The 17,468-nt window shown below is 35.9% G+C and overlaps 1 protein-coding gene across 2 annotated transcripts in view; it reads right to left on the bottom strand.

The window, feature by feature from the left end:
• Positions 1-15,369, bottom strand: part of aPKC (protein kinase C iota type) — a 380,150-nt gene extending 364,781 nt beyond the window's left edge. For both annotated transcript variants that reach the window (XM_090408542.1, XM_090408543.1), the window contains exon 1: positions 15,223-15,369. The gene's annotated coding sequence lies outside the window, so the exon portion shown is untranslated. The remainder of the gene's footprint in view (positions 1-15,222) is intronic.
• Between the last annotated feature and the right edge of the window lie 2,099 nt (positions 15,370-17,468).

Here is a 17,468-nt window from a genome sequence, read left to right as displayed (position 1 = left end):
AATCTCCATATATGAGACACTCTGAACAGATTCATTCAACCTTCTTTCACTGACATCTGACTCTTATGGCTTCCAAACTCTCTCACCCTTCCTCTCTCTCTCATCTCTCGCTTCCATATACTCAAGCTTTCTGCAATTTTCTCTCTTCCACTGTCTCTCCCATTCTCTCGCCTTGCTCTTGATGACATTCTCTTACACCTACTTTCGTTCCTCTCACACTAGCCAACCTCTATCTTCCGAAGATCTTCATTTGCCCTCCTCAACTTCAGTCTTCATTCCTTCCATCTCCTTTCTCAGTGTTCTATTTCTCTCTCCACACATTCGGCTTTCAATTTACATTTACACACAGAATCATGGCCATCAGTCAAACCATCTCTCTCTCCGCTAAACTGCCCAAGGCTAAATCCATATATATGTTTAACATTCTCTCTACCCTCCAACACATACTGACATCCAGAAACTGAAAATCACCCATTTCCAAAGAACTATCTCTGTAGCTGATAAATCCCAAGGTAGAAACACTTATGTCTCTCAGCATCTCTCACTGCCTATGTTTCATGAACACATACACATTCCCATCTCACACTGCCACATTTTTCAACAGGATATGTGCATAGCACAATGTATAGCAAGCTACAAAATTATCACCTATGCTATGTAATAACATAGTCTTTAAATAGTGTGTTTGTGGAGGGGGAGGGGCAGGTTTAGTGCTAAAATTGTTGGCTGCCACGTTGAATAGTTGCTATCTTTAAATAGTGGGTTTGTGGAGGGGGGAGGCAGGTGTAGTGCTAAAACTGTTGGCTGCCATGTTGAATACATTCAATACATGTAAAGACAATACTGAGACAGTTAAATCCTAACAAAATACCACACAATACAAAAAATTTGTTCATTTGAATAGTGCAAATTAAAAAACCAGTATTGTCACTAAATAAACACAATAATATCTTTCCTTACTACTAATACTTATCTTTTTTTAACAGCTTGCATGATGCATTTAATCCATCTTCACACGCTAGCAGAGCAGCAACATCCATCATGATTTATCAAACATGATTTGCAAGAACTTTGCTTCTGTTATAACTGGGATTATCATTTGTTAACAGTTTAATTCTGGGCCAGAATGTTTGCAGCCAAAGTGCATCTATGCCTGTAAAAACCTAAACCCATTTGAAAGCTTGTTTGTTTTGAAATTATGTATACCAAAGCAACCAATGTACTACATTTTTTCCAGCTTGGCTTACCCATTTTATGGGTTTTTCCTGAAATTTCCTGAATCCGATGTTTCTTCCTGGAAACACAGGTTTTTCATTCCACCAACTCTATGAGACTGGCTAACTCACCCTGAAAAGCTCTTTCAGTTTCTTTGGATCTCTGATAGGAATTGAACCCTTTATTTCAAAATAAAGTATATTATCAATGCTGAATGAACTATGGAGGCTCCAATTTAGCACTCAAAAGACAGATGGTTAACAGCATGTACTATATTTTGATGATCCACATATTTATATGAATAACAAATGATGGTAAATATGGAGAAAGCAATACTTATAGTAAAAGGATGATTTTGTTACCAAATTAAATGACAGAAGAATGACATTCCATGCAGAATGTTTTGGGGTAAGGTGGTACAACACTGGGAAACTCATTGCAAAGGTGGAGCAAGCTAAAATCACTCCTATCTCAGTATCTCCCATAATGCAAAACACATCTCCTTGCGGATATGTATAATGTTATGCATTAAGGGAAGGGCCACTACCCAGACTAGTTTTGACCTTTATTGAGGTCTCTTGACCTCAATAAAGTCTATTGACAGCTCCCACTGAAGAGGCCTAAGGGAAGGGCCACTACCCAGACTAGTTTCAACCTTTATTGAGATCTCTTGACCTCAATAAAGTCTATTGACGGCTCCCACTGAAGAGACCTCAATAAAGGTCGAAACAAGTCTGGGCAGTGGCCCTTCCCTTAATGCATAACATTATACATATCTGCAAGGAAATGTGTTTTGCATTATGGGAGATACTGAGATAGGAGTGATGTTAGCTTGCTCCACCTTTGCAATGAGTTGTCCGGTGTTGTACCACCTTACCCCAGTCCTGAAGATACTTTCAGGCACAAACTTTGTTTGCTCACACTTGGATAAAGGATTAAACTAAATTTATTTTAGCATTCTTCTGTATAGCCACATCTCAAGGGTTCAATTTTCTTGATGGTTGTTGCCTTCAATGTCCAATTCCATAGAGCAGAATAGACCACACGTAGTATTTCAGCATTCGGCGTCCGACTTCCATGTTCAGGTCTTTATTGCAGAATAATGTTCTCAATTTTATGAAGGACTGCCGTACAACTTCAATCTTTGTTTATCTTTATATCTATTTCAGGATCCCACCTTTCATTAAGCCAGCAACCAAGATATTTATATCTTGACACTTGATCGATATTTTTCCCATTGAGTGTCAGTTTCATTAATGAGGTTGGATGTTTGCTGATGACCATGTATTTTGTATTTTTGATGTTTATTTTTATTCCCATTTTTTGGCTTTCTATGTATACTCTGTCAATGAGTTTTTGGAGATCCATTATCTTACAGATCCGTTATCTGTAATTAGCACGGTGTAATCTGCATATCGTAGGTTGTTAACAATCTTTCCATTTAATGTGATTCCCTCTGGACATTCTTCCAATGCCTTTTTTAAAGATTACCTCTGCGTATATGTTGAACAAGAGTGGTGAGAGCACGCATCCTTGTCTCACTCCTCTTTTGATGTTAATATCACTGGTGGTAATGTTGTCTAATTGAATGGTAGCTGGCTGATTCCAATACAGATTTCTTATTAGTATTATGTCATGTTCGTCTAGCCCTATTTGTTGAAGGACTTCTATTAAGTTAGTGTGTCTGACTTTGTCGAATGCTTTTTCAAAATCTATGAAACACATAAAGACAGATTTCTGTTTTTCTATGCATTTTTGTATCAATATTTGGGCACAAAAAAGGGCCTCTCTAGAACCAAAACCATTCCAAAAGCCAAATTGTGTTTCACTTAGAGTTTCTTCACTTTTTCTATAAATACGATTCTGAATTACTTTCAAAAATATTTTTAATGCAACCTGCAATTACATCTTGCATAATGTGCTTTACTCAAAAAGAGAGGGATGTGTGCTTTTGTCAAACCATTGCTGAAGGCTACCAAACCTCGAACCTCACTTTTTGCTCTTTGGCTCAAGATTTCTCTACATCACTGTACAGCTTTAAATTACTGCCTTTACTGCTCTCAGAGAATCATGCTATTCTAGTTGAATGCATCATGTAGGATGCAGTTCAGATAGCTGTAGTGAACTGCAGTCACAGAGGGACAATTAGTGTTCAAAATCATCATTCCTCACTTTACAGTAAATCCCAAGAACTCTGTTTTGAGGATTTAGAGTAAAGTGTAAATAACCTCGGTTCTCTAAAATTTGTACCTCTGCAGTTCATGATAAAAAAAATACAGCATATGTTCAATTTCTCAAGCCAAAAACTCCTACTGCTCACACTCAGCTTATGCTATAGACAGAAAAAAAGTGTAAAAAAAATAATCAGCAATATCGCTGTGAAGACTTCTGTGAAGTGAGGACAAAACAAATGTGTTGTTGGTATTCTTTCACATGAAAATAAAGATTTTTTAATGACAAAAAACACAAGGAGTAAGTAATACCATTTATTTATGACCATATATTTCAGCCTGACTATCATCAGTGATGACAATAGTTAATCAAAAAGTAGAACATAAACAAAGAATTGATTTGAAAGTAAGAGCTGCATGATGTTATACATAAAACAATGCAATGGTATAACTGAGGAAATATTGCAATATTATTTATTCTTAGGCCATTAAAAAAAAAAATATATCGATGTGTGATTAAAATAAAACCTTCCCCTATCTTAGATAGAGAGAGGCAGTCATTCTGATTTAAGTTCAGATGGTGAAGTAAGGCCTAGTTCATATTTCAATGAAGTATGAAATTCATACTTTATACATTGTTCATACTTTCCAAAGTATGAACAATGACAGTCACAAGGAACTTGACAGACACCAGGGAGAGCTAGAGAAGACCGTTTGCCTTTAGAAACTGGAAAAACCATGATGATAATTTATTATTATTACAAGACACCTCCAGGGAGTTCAAGGACTCATCATGGGAAGGCACTTTCCTCTGCTTCACTAAATACGTCTCACCCTCTCCACTACTACGATCAATGCCATCTACTACCCATCACTACTTTTCACCATCAACATCAACTTTTTTTTTTTTGTCTGTAAATTGTGTGTGTGTTCTGAAGGCTGATTTGTCTGTACATGGGATGAAAAACCCGAGTTTCCGGGAGAAAAAGTCCTACTACCTCCTATGAGATCGGCTAACTCATCTTCAACTGAAAAAGCCCATATAAGGATTTCACTTCTCGTGACGAGAATCGAACCCAGGTTTTTTCCAGTCAAAGGGCACAATGTTCCGCTGTTCTTCCAAATGCGCTACAGGGGCACCATTTGTTGATAGGAAGAAAAGTAGCGATTAAATCGTATTTCTTAAGAATTCTGGAAATGGATTCTAAGATGCCAGAAATGTATGGGTCTGGAATTTGGTATACTGTTTCCTTATTATTTGAGCTAGGATTATAGAAATTTAAAAGTTGTTAGATGGTCCTTTCTGAGAAACCAGTGAGTTTCATTCATTTGATGTTTAAGAGTTCCTTGCTGTAATAGCTGAGGCGTAGAACAAATAGTATAAGCATGTCACAATAAACTTTTTATAATTTCAGTGTTATGTGATGGTGGTGAGCAAACTGCTGTTGAATGTAGCATCAGGTGAAAGTAGACTTTCAATACACAGAATTCGTTCATCTGATGGTGAGTGGAAAAGGAGTAGATTATCTAAAAATGCCAATTTGTTGTTTTTTCCATTTTCACGATAAATTTAATTTGTGGATGTAGATTGTTTCTATTAGATAAAAAAAAAGTAGGTAATGTGTCTTCATTATGGGGACAGATAGCAAAAACATTGTTTATATAATGAAACCCAAAATAAAGGCTGAGGGTGTATCGACGAGAAATGGGTGTCTTCTAAACGTTCTAAATAAAAGTTAGCAAGTGGAAAATAGTCTTCCCATTGTGGTTCCTTCGAATTGAATGCAAAACTTATTTTGATAAATAAATTATTTGGAGTGCATAACAACAACATCATCAAATTCCTGCCATGTACCCTCAAGGGATGTACAGGATATGATAGTACTATATGAAAAATTTACATCATTACTAACTTCCTATCTACAATTTTCCTCCAGATCAGTCTGTTACTTGTCAACACTCCAATATTATCAGATCTTATATGTCTGTCGTCTAAGGCACTTTGTACTGTATCAATCCACCTATATCTTGATTTTCCTCTGGGTCATTTTCCTGCCAACCTGGCAGAGAACACTTGTTTTGCCAATTTTTCCTCGCCTATTCTGTTTAAATGACCATACCACCTGAGATTAGCTCTACTAACGCATTCCTGAATGCTGACAATGTCAAGTTCTTTCCTAATATCCTCATTTTTAATATGATATTGCCATTGATGCCATCTGCTCACGCCTCTAATCTTTCTCAGGATTCTCATATCTGTGGTCTCTAGCCTTTGGTCAAGTGTTTTACTTCTGACCCAGCTCTCAGATTCATAAGTTAAAACTGGTTTGAACACTGTCTTGTATACAGCTAGTTTCGTGTTCCGACTAATTTCTCTCTTATTCCATATGAATTTATTCAGATGACTTCCTACCATACCAGCTTTATTGATTCTGTTGTCTATTTGCATATTTAATTTACCATCTTCACTAAAAATCGTGCCTAAGTACGTGAAATGTTTTACTTGTTCCACAGGTTCTCCGTTCACAATGCAGTTGACATTTATAACGATTCTACCTATTTTCATTGTCTTCGTCTTTTTATTGCTGACCTTCATACCATATCTATTACAACAGTTATTGAATAACTGTTGTAATAGATATGTTGTAATACCATATCTATTACAACAGTTATTCAATACAGTCAGAGAATCTTGCAGACTTGTAGCGGATTATTTAGAAGTATAACATCGTCCGCATAAAGCAAAGAGCTGATATTAACATCTCCAATTTTGATATCATGCTTACTACCACTTTTCTTCAAGGCTTGCTACTCAATCTCCAAGGTTTGGTTCCTGTTCTCAAACGCGTTCATTTTTTCTTCAATAATCTTTGTGTATTTTAGTCTACAGTTCACATCTGAGAGCTGATCAACTTTTATTCGCTTTAAAACTTTCTTACATGTCATTCTTTTCAATATGAAATTCAATTTTATCCTGCTCAAGACTAAATAGTGATCACTTCCAATTTCAAATCCTCTGTACACTCTGGTGTCCTGCACCAGGAAGAAAACATCACTATCAACAATAACATAGTCAATGAAACTTTTCTTATTCCTTGCCTCTTCTCTCCATGTGAATTTGTGCACATTTTTATGTTGGAACATGGTGTTAGTAATAACCAGTGCATGTCCTAAGCAGAAATCCAACAGGTATTTGCCATTATTATTAGCTTTGCTCTTTTCCCCAAATTTTCCCAAAACATTTATGTATGTCTGACAATCACTTCCTACTCCTATTTAGATCATCAACTAGTACCAACTTTTCCTTTTTCATTGTGTCAGTAGCTTTCTCTAGAGATTCAAAAAATTCCTCCACTTCTACCTTAGTAGAACCTTCTGTGGGACCACAGGCACAAATAAGTCTCATTGTCCAGTTCCCCATTCTGATATTTGCCCAAATCACTCTACTTGACACTGCCTGCCATTCAAGATTAGCCACGTATTTAGTGTTGAATACTATGGCTACTCCTTTTCCTTGATTGTCATTGCCTGAATATAGCATTTTGTATTTATTGCTCAGAAAGATCTCACCAGTTTTGGTCTTTTTTGTTTCAGTCACCCCTATTATGTTGATCTGGTACTTATCTAATTCCTCGGCTAGCTCCATTTCTTTGCCATTCAGGCTTCTTCTGTTGATAGTATCGATCTTTAACTCTGGTGATGTTGAGTTGGGGGGGGGGTGTTTTCAGATTTGTTCCAGTAGCTGGCTTTTCGCTGTTCGCCCTGGTTCCCTGGCGAAAACAACGGGAGCCTTGTTTAACCAGGCGACGCCCCAGCCGGTATGAAATTTTGTCATGTTATACCATCATTTTTGTATTTTGGTTTAACTAATAGGAATACAATTTGGTTGGCTAAATCCAAAATTGCCAGCCCATCCTTGTTCGTTCAGTATCCAAGTAGATACCCAACAGGGTGCACCACGAGAAGGTGAGGACTGGACATTAGGTCAGAAGCCCTGGTCGGTTCTCCGCATTCCTTTAAAGGCTATGTGGAGGTCTCCTCTCAGTTATACAGCTTTGACCCTTAAGCACTCCTTGCATCTTCTCTCCATGTGAATTTGTGCACATTTTTATGTTGGAACATGGTGTTAATAATAACCAGTCCATGTCCTGAGCAGAAATCCAACAAATATTTGCCATTATTATTAGCTTTGCTCTTTTCTCCAAATTTTCCTAATATATTTTTGTATGTCTGACAATCATTTCCTACTCTGCTATTTAGAACCCCAACAAGGACCAACTTTTCCTTTTTCATTATGTCAGATGCTTTCTCTAAATCCTCAAAGTATATGAGTGCATAACAAAGTCAAATAATTTCACTATATCCTGTGGAAATGCTTCTGAGAATAGATGTGTATCCTCAAGAGGAATATTTGTGGAGAGATTCTACATCAAAGCTAACCATTACATCAGTGAGTTGTGGAGAAACATTTTTCACTTTATCTAGAAAATCAGAAGAATTTTTTATTAATGAGCAGGAGTTGCCAATTTGAGCTTTCAATAGGTGTGCTAAAACTGGCTAATCAGCGTAGGTGAATCGATGTAGTTGACAACTGAAATGAAGAAGAATATCTTTCTTATGTATCTTAGGAAAACCATAGAATCAAGAGGTTCTAGCAAAAATCAGTTTTTCTATGGTGTCTCCATCAAGATCTTCATCCAGTACAGAGTTCAGTTTTCTGAGTTGTCTGTTAGTGGGATTGTAATCCAATTCTTGGAATTGATTGATCCTATAATAAAAGAGCAATAAGAGACTAGTGAGTGGGATAAGTATCAGTGGATTATGTATAGGGAGTGGTATCTCAAATGAGAAAGTTCACTAGCAGAGTGCCACAGGGGTCTGTTCTATAGACCACTATGGTTTAATGGCATTAGAACAGGCTGAATCAGAAATATGCAGCTTTTCAAGATAATGCAGAGATGGGAAAAAATATGAGGAGTAGAGATGTGAAATTACAGGACATCTAAATAGACAGTGCAAGGCAGAACCGAGTGGAAATGCCAGTTTAATGTTGCAAAGTGCAAGGTCTTGAAATCTGCAGGCAAAGATGAGATGTACAGTATACAATTAATGGATAAATTTTGAAAGATGCAGAATTATTGTATGGGCACCTCCATGGAGTCCTAAGACTCATCATGGGAGATAAAAACTATCTACACAATATTGTATCTCTCCTTGAAACCCTTAACAGACAAGGAACTAACAACTGACTCAAGCAACCTATTCCATTAATTCACCACTCTCCAAGTGAAAAATCTAATCCTCACATCCTTGCTAACCACACTCTTACCCAACTTTCAGGGAAAATCTCGTTTCTCCCTCTAGCCAAGTGCTGAAATAAACCACATACTGCATTCTCCATATTCACTAGATTTGGTTCCTTTCATTCCACAACCCCAATTTTAAATTAAGGCCACATTAAACAAAATTTGATGACACTTTTGGACATACAAAACTAATTTTCAATTGAGCTGGATTGGGTTGATCGAAATTATGGTTGAAGTAAATATGAAGCACTGTTTTATCTGTTGTGTGTTCTTCAACGTGTACCTATTTTGCAGGATTAGAAACTGAAGTGTCTGGGAGAAAAAATGTTGATATCGCATGAGACTGGTCAACTCACCTGTAGTTGAAAATTCTTTATAAAGGTTTCCTATATCCTATAAAGGATTATCCAGGTCTTTCCAACAGAAGGGCAAATGAGGGCATTGCAACATGGCTACACTACACACATTTTGATAATTGATTCCAACAATGGCAGAAATGATAGGCAAATAGTATTGCTACAATGAAGGAAAATGAGCTTGAAATACTGTGTACCATTTATTGTACATTTACATCAATCTGGATAATTTCTGATCTAACCTTGAATAGATCACATATATTTACCTTTCAAATGGTGTACATCTAATTCCAGAGATATAGTTGATCGATTCATTCATTTTTGTTTTAAATGAATGCTAAATATGTATATTCACTTTCATAAAAGTTGACCAAGTCATCAATTCTTAACAGATCATCAGCATCCAGTTCATCCATATTGCCTACTAAGCCGTTATCTGTACATCTCCAGTAACATATTCTCTTGTTGCATTACGACCTGCAAAAACAAATATCCACCTCCAAATCTGTAATGCTGAGCTCCTTTCTGCACAACAAAAACTTTACCTAATATTGCCAAACAAAGACCAAGACTACCGGCACTTCCATCGTATTGTTTAACTCTTCAACTGTAAACAAACACTCAACAAATGGATGGTTTTGACCAGCATCATCTAAAATTTCTTCTCGCTTAATTTGTGTTTGATGATTACCTTCTCTACATTTTGCAATAGGTCTCTGACATATCTGTCTATTATTTGATATTTATCCCATATTTCAGGATTAATATATAAAATAGTAACACTAAACCTAGCAACAACAACAACAACAGCTAAAAACACCAACATCTTGACACCAATAAGATATGGAAATCTCTATCAGTACTTTTTAACTGAAGATGAATTAAATGGTCTCATATGGTGGTGACAGTTTTTCAACCCAACAGGTCAGGTTGCTGTTCAATTCACAAAACATGCACAGCAGCCAGAACACACACAATTGACAGTCATAATACTCTGAACATATAGGATTAACCACCCTATGAGGGCATTAATTAGATTTCAAAGGAGCAAAGTTAATTAGCCAAGACAAGTCACTGAGCTACATACAAGGGATAATTAGGATGCAACCATTAAGGATGCTGATGATATTTTCAATGTTTCTACTTATTTAAATGGGCTGTCTTGTTATCATATTCATGTTAGTTTTGTGATAGCAGTTATTCAATTTAATTAACAAATCCTGTAGACTTGTAATGGATTTATTTAAGGGGATAAAATCAATTGCAGAAAGTAAAGAGCAGCAAATTTGCATCTCAAATTTTGATGTCAAGTTTAAAGACACTTTCATTCATAATGATACAATCTACACTATCTCCACTCTTATCTTATTCATCATGCATATTCATTAGACATTGTATTTGCAAGATTAAAGGATAATTTTTATTTTTACAAATATTTCAGCCAGAAAGTAACAGGCCATCATCAGTGAATCAGCATAATTGCAAGTTGAGTTGAGCCACATGCTGGAATGCCACCATATGAGTGATTACAAAATCAAATAAGATTACAATTAAAGCTAAAACTAAAAATGAATGACAGCATTATAATTAAAAACATGGAGGGGAGGGGAATGTACTATTCCTTGTCATCGCCATTTATTAGGATGAGACTTTCTCAAATCTTGGTAATAGATAAGCAGTCATTTCAAAAAGAAAGGGCTTTCTTTAAATAACCTAAACCAGCACTGACATAAAAGTGATGGACCAGAAGATACTGTGATTAATGCCCGCTCCAATATTAAGCAAGGCCAGATTTAGTAATATAAAACAGGTGTTCTTGAACTCGTTTTTCAACTAAATGTCCTGTTTGTCTAAAATATGAGCAAAAAAAAAAAAAAAAACTGCACTATACAGATGGATATTTAACACCCTCTATTTCTTGCTATTTAACATCACTGAAATGAAGCCGTTGGTTTTTTTTTTTTTTTTTTTTTAATAACATCTTATATTCATTATTCAGCAGGATCTCACCTATTTTAGTCTTCTTTGAGTAACACTAGTATGTCCAGCTGGTGCTTGTCCAGTTGTTTTGCTAGATTGATTTTTTTTTTGTCAATACTCCTTATGTCGATGATGCCTATCTTCAATTCTTCTGACATGTTTGTTTCAGTAGCTGACTTTTCATTGTTTATCCTGGTTCCTTGACAAAACAGGTATCCTGTTTTGCTGGGCAGTTCTTCAAATGTTAATGCCCAGCTGAGATGAAATTACATCATGTTGTATCATGTTTATTTCTGGTTTAAGCAAATACAGAATACATACAATTTGATCAACTAAGTCCCAAAATTGCAGCCCATCTTCATTCATTCAGTAACTAGAGGATACTTACTAATGGGGCATGCCACATGAAGGTGAAGAATGGACATTTGGTGAGAAGCCCACAGGCAGCTCTCCACATTCCTTAAAGGATACATGGAGGTCTCCTCCTAGTTATTTGGCTTTAACTATTAAGTGATCCAGTTTAGAGTAACTGATAAAATTATAATATTACCACAATGGATTATGCAATAATAAGTAGGACCTTGACACACAGAAGCAAGGAGGTTATGGTGCTCTTATATATCTGAACTTACTTGTGCTGTTACATGGATTTGCCTATTGTTGTGGACTGATTGATGTGTAGCTGTACAGACCTGCACAAAAGTCTCTACAACTAAAGAGAAAGGAAAGAATTGGTTTAGATGATGTGCATGACTATCAAAGAAAGACAGCCAGGTAAATTTTTTTCAATAATAAGATTGTGGGATGTTGGCTATGATATGCTCCCTTTGAGACAACATGGTCATGATCTGAAAAAAATCTTTTAACACATGTGAATGGCCAACATCCCAGAATCTGTTTGAAATTTCTGAAAGAGATGTTCTTAAGTGCTTATATATACAGTCATACTGAAGGTTCTTCATGAATCTCTTTTTCAAAAATTTTCATGGAAAACTTTGCCGAGGTATGACAATGATGAGTTGTGACGGAGAGCCAAAATCATGAATGGTATGCTAGTGGAGCTGCGTGAGGAGAAGGGAGTACAGTTTGTGGATGTATGGCATGTGTTTGAGGAAAGAATGAAACTGTTCAGGCATGAGGGGTTGCATTTAAATGCGAGTTCATTTGGGGTGAGTGCACTGGAGAAAGTGTTGTTGAATGGCCGTACAGTGTGATGCATGCAAGAGATCAGAAAAGTGGTATAGAAGAAACAGAAGTGCTTGGCAGTGGAAACAGTAGTAGTAGTGTGAGAGATGAAGAAAGAATGGAAATGCAAGAGGAACAGAGAAATGGGGAGACCCAGGTGGACAGGGAGAATGGATGTTGAGTGTCAGTGAATGTGTATATGAAGATGGAGCATATTGCAATGTGGGTGAGGAAGTCGAGACTGAGCAAATATATGTGGTAAGCAGTGATAAAGGTGATTGTACAGGGAAATCACAACCAATAAGTTACTTGGATGGATAGGATATGGACTGGTTGTAGACCTAAAAATGAATTACTGCATTTGTTTACTGATGCCAGATGTATTAGAAATAAGGGAGATTAAATGGTTTCACTGATTGAGATTATTGGCCCCAAAATCATTGGAATAAGTAAACACGGTTGAATAAAGATGATATGCTTTAAATGGTTTCACTGATTGAGATTATTCGCCCCAAAATCATTGGAATAAGTAAACACGGTTGAATAAAGATGATATGCTAACAGGAATAGAAATGGAAGGATACAGTATAATAATAATGATAATAATAATAAATAATTTACAACAGAAGGTGATGCTGGAAAATGTCTATGCCTTAAACCTGTTTGTAAATTTTCATCTTAGCAAAATTCAGAGAGAAACTGAAGCCTTGACACTCATCTAAATATAGTTTCCTTTCTCACCCCCAATATCACTATTCCATTCAGGCTGAAAATGTCTAAGTGACAATGGAAGTAAGTTGGTTGAATAATTATTCCACAATCAGCTTGCTTCCATTAAGCCAATATGAGCTCGAATGGTGGCCTTGGTGGCCTCTTCACAATAATGAGTACTATCATCCAAGGAGTTATTAGTATCTATATTCCCAAGAATGTGATGGGCATTTGTGCCAAATATTCTGAGAAGTTTACTTTTTGTATATAATCATGAGTTTATCTCTAGATTATCACAGAATAAGTGAAGTTTTTCCATATTGGATATCTTAAAAAAAAAAAAAATCACTTGTTCTGTGATAATCTAGAGGTAAGCTCCTGCTTGTTTTCAAAGATTCAATTTTTCTGAGGAATTGTCCTATTTAGTAGATATCTTATTAACAAATGTTTCTGTGCGATTCAAATGCAAAATTATCTTGCCAAAAATGAATCCCAAAAAGTTACTGTCCTAGGTTTTGTATTCCTTGTGTGTGTGACAAACAGAGAATGTTTTAATTAAGGATGTTTATTTTTATGGCTAAATGAACTAAGAATATTGAATCCATAATGTTGGAGGTTTAATGGATTTTTTACAACACTCAGAAAGGATTAAAAAGAATCTAATACTTCCTATATTTTGTCCTAGTCACTAGGACATCTACGGGGATTACAAAAATAACTAATGTAACAATAACACAAATATCATACAATACTAAGCCCAACCACGTGGGTGACACTAAAGTCCTATCTATGTGGAGCGCCCTCTAAGGGCGGTTGTAGGTGGCCTGGAATATAAAGTAGGACATCTGGTGATGAGTGTTTCCCAAATTTTCGGAAGCTTAATGCAACCGTATTTATTAAGATTTGGTTGATTTGTAAGAGATGCTGCTGCTTCTAAGAATAGTCTCTCTTTCTTGAATTTGCTGTGATGGAGCATGGTGGTTTTCTTCCATGATACTCTGTGGGTGGTATCCAAGACATGGTCAGCCAAGCCTGAATGACCATAGTTGTGTTTATAGATGTAAGACTTGTGTTCCTCTAAGTGGATGGATGCTGATCTGCCTGTCTGTCCAAAGTACACCAGCTTACAGGAACAGGGTACTTTGTAAACTCCAGGCAGAGGGAGGGAGGAGGGAGCTGATCTTTTGTAGAAAATATTTGTGTTATGTTACATTAGTTATTTTTGTAATCCCCGTAGATGTCCTAGTGACTAGGATGAAATATAGGAAGTATTAAATTCTTTTTAATCCTTTCTGAGTGTTGTAAAAAATCCATTAAACCTCCAACATTATGTCTTCACAGCACTTAAGCCTCTATACACGAATATTGAATCCAGTTATGCATGCTAATTGCATATGTTCTCGGAGTTGGTTAGTCTGTCTGATGGGATGAAAACCACTTCCATATATCATGGCTAGTTTAAATACAAATGCTAAAGTATATTAATATTATGTAACACCTTAAAGAACTCATTGCACTCTATTCTACACAAAAGGTTGGTCGATTGGTAGAGCCTCTGCTACTAATGGCTCAGTTAAGTAAGTTTGAGCGCGGTTAGTAGTTGGAAGGGGCCAATCGTTCGATGCTGTTGGCACACTCTCCCTCGATGAGTCTTTGGACTCCCTGGAGGTGTCAAATAATAATAATAATAACACTTCTATCAGCACACAATGGCAATGCCACCACTAATTATATCTGTCTGTATATTGCGCGTGTTCACTTGATCGACTGGGCTGTATGTGGAAAGGGCAGTTCCAGAGAGGGGAAAACCCTGCTACTTCCGTATGGGATCGGCTAATTCACCGTAACTGAAAAAGCCGAAATAAAGGTTCTTCTCTTCACGACGAGAATCGAACCCAGGTCTTCATACCAGTTCCACTAGAACTGCTCATGTCCCTTCCGTTTATAAGCAAGTTTTTCTCTTCTTTTTTTTTTTTAATCCGTTTTTTTTCCGTCTCCAGAAAAAATAAACAAATAAAACTTGAGTCTGAAATTATTACGTCTGCTTAAAGAAGTATTATACATGCGCTTTAAATAAGTTTTCCAAGCATTCTGTTCGTATATAAGCATCTTGAATATACACAATAAATAAACTCAGTTTATTTGATAATCGCTAAAGTTTGAGAAATCAATGACGCGCTTTAGTTCACTCCCTGGTACGTATGTATATAAGAATAAAATGACATGGTTCACTACTTCGTTAAATTAATAAAACGAACATGAAAAAAATAATAATACAATAACATACAAAATACTAACCACGAAGAATATAAAACAAATATATGATCCATAAAAATGTAATATTCTCCAAATTGAAATTAAACAGAACAATATATTCCGAATTCGAACAACTCATTATAAAATCCCATGCTCAAAACATCTACTTGTGTAAATTAACACATACAATTGAACCGGTGGCACTAGCAATAAACTTTTACCTTAGCGCCCTCAAAGTTTAAGAGACTCAAAATATTGAGAGATTATGAATATGTGTTTTGTGTGAAATGGAGATCAAGTTAAATATTAAAAATTATTAGGTAACGTAATGCTATATAGAGTATTTAAAATATATGCATGTTAGAATTTACTTAATAAAAACTTAAAAATAAGTAAACAAATAAATCCGTTAACGCCTTTTATTACCCGGAGTGAGTGGGCGAGGTCATTTAATCTCTGACTAACATTTGGAGTGTGAGAGGGCGGTTAATTGTCAATTGCAGACTATTTCGTGCTCTATTCATTGGAAAAACCAAACGTAAAATTTAAATTATTTGTGTAATTTTTGGTATGGCAGGAAATTTCTCTTGTGCTGTTATGTAAATTAGGTACTGCAGTGCAAAAACAAGATCACAGAATCAAATAATACACAATAGAAATCTTAGAAACTTGCATTACCACATGAGTTGAACTGCCAGACTTCACTGTTGCTTCTGAAGAGGCCAGATCACATTCGATTATAGTTCAAATGTAACCAGCGTTCACTTTTGCAATTCTAAAGCAATGCTTGTTTCTTAGTAGCAGTCTTATCCCCGATAGGGAAATAAAAGCTATCTGCTTTTTTATTTACATATAGGAAGGAGGTGAGCAGGGTTGGCAAGCAACAACCTTCCAGAATGGAAAGCATTTCCATTCTGGAAATGCTTTCCATTTCCAGATGGAAAGTATTTCCGGAACCTTCACCAATGCAGTCCAGCACAAGAAAACTGTGAATGAATTAACCATCCTGTCAAACGTTTTATGTGTGATAGTAGGATCCATCACGAAAAATCGTTCCATTCCAAGTATAGTGCTTTGGGAAAGTTCAGGAAAAGATTTATTATTATTATTATTATTATTATTATTATTATTATTATTATTATTATTATTATTATTATTATTATTATTATTATTATTATTTTGTTCACATAATTGATACACAGTCAAAACAAGATATTATATAAACAAAAATTTTACTGGTGATACAGAACAATTCATATTCTACCCAAGAATCTAAGAATAGTCTGTCAGGCAGCGTCGTAAAATATGGACTGTTCCAAGTAATGCTGTTTTTTTGTAGGTCATATGGGGTCACTTCGTTCATGTTTATTTGCTGTAAATAGTTGGATAGCTTCTTTCAAGTTGCACCAAGTGCACCGATAACTATTGGGATGACTTTGGTGTGTTTAAGCCACAGTCGGCCAATTTCGATTGCCAAATCTCGATATTTAGTCTTTTTTTCTAGTACTTTGTAGTTAATGTTGTTATCACTGGGTACTGCGATATCAATAATGCAAACATGTCGATGTTCGATAATTGTTATGTCAGGTCTATTGTGTCAGTTTGTATTCTAAAGTCCCAGAGAACTTTTGCTGTTTCGTTTTCCAATACCGTTTCTATTTTATGCTGTTATCAGAAGTAGGAAAGGAATATTTTTTGCATACATGCTAATGAATTATTTTGGCCACTTGGTTATGGCGGTATTTATAGTCAGTTTTAGCTATTTTGCTGCAGGCACTGATTAGATGTTCTAAAGTCTCATGTTTCTGATCGCGTAATTTGTATTGATGTTCAAAATTTTTGCTTTGATATTAGTATGTAATGCAATTGTATGTAATGCCTGTTCTTGAGCTGCTAGAATAAATCCTTCTGTTTCTTTTTTAATGTATCAGTATTGTAGCCATTGCCACGTCTTGTTCACGTCAGTTTTGTCCTTAGTATCTCGAAGAAATTGGCCATGCAAGGGTTTAATTTTCCAGCGCACATATCGGTTATTTTTGTTGTCCCTTTTTGTAATCGGATTTGTTTCCTGTTGCTTTTAGAGGACCCTCAGTCATCAGTTTCTAGTTTTGCGGTAAAGTTTGTCCAGGTCTTCTTTTGTCCAATCTATTATGCCAGCTGTGTATCGGATCACTGGTATAGCCCAAGAATTCATTGCTCTAATTGTGTTTAATCCATTTAGTTTTGTTTTCAGAATATTTCTAACTCTTTTGATGTATTCTGATGCTGCCTGTTGTTTAATTATAATA

The sequence above is a fragment of the Typopeltis vanoorti genome, chromosome 18, assembly GCF_054136105.1.
Source record: "Typopeltis vanoorti isolate ZY-2024b chromosome 18, IOZ_Tvanoo_1.0, whole genome shotgun sequence".
Classification (NCBI taxonomy): domain Eukaryota; kingdom Metazoa; phylum Arthropoda; class Arachnida; order Uropygi; family Thelyphonidae; genus Typopeltis; species Typopeltis vanoorti.
The sequence above is the reverse complement of the archived record's forward strand: the minus strand, read 5'-3'. Positions and strand labels throughout refer to the sequence as shown.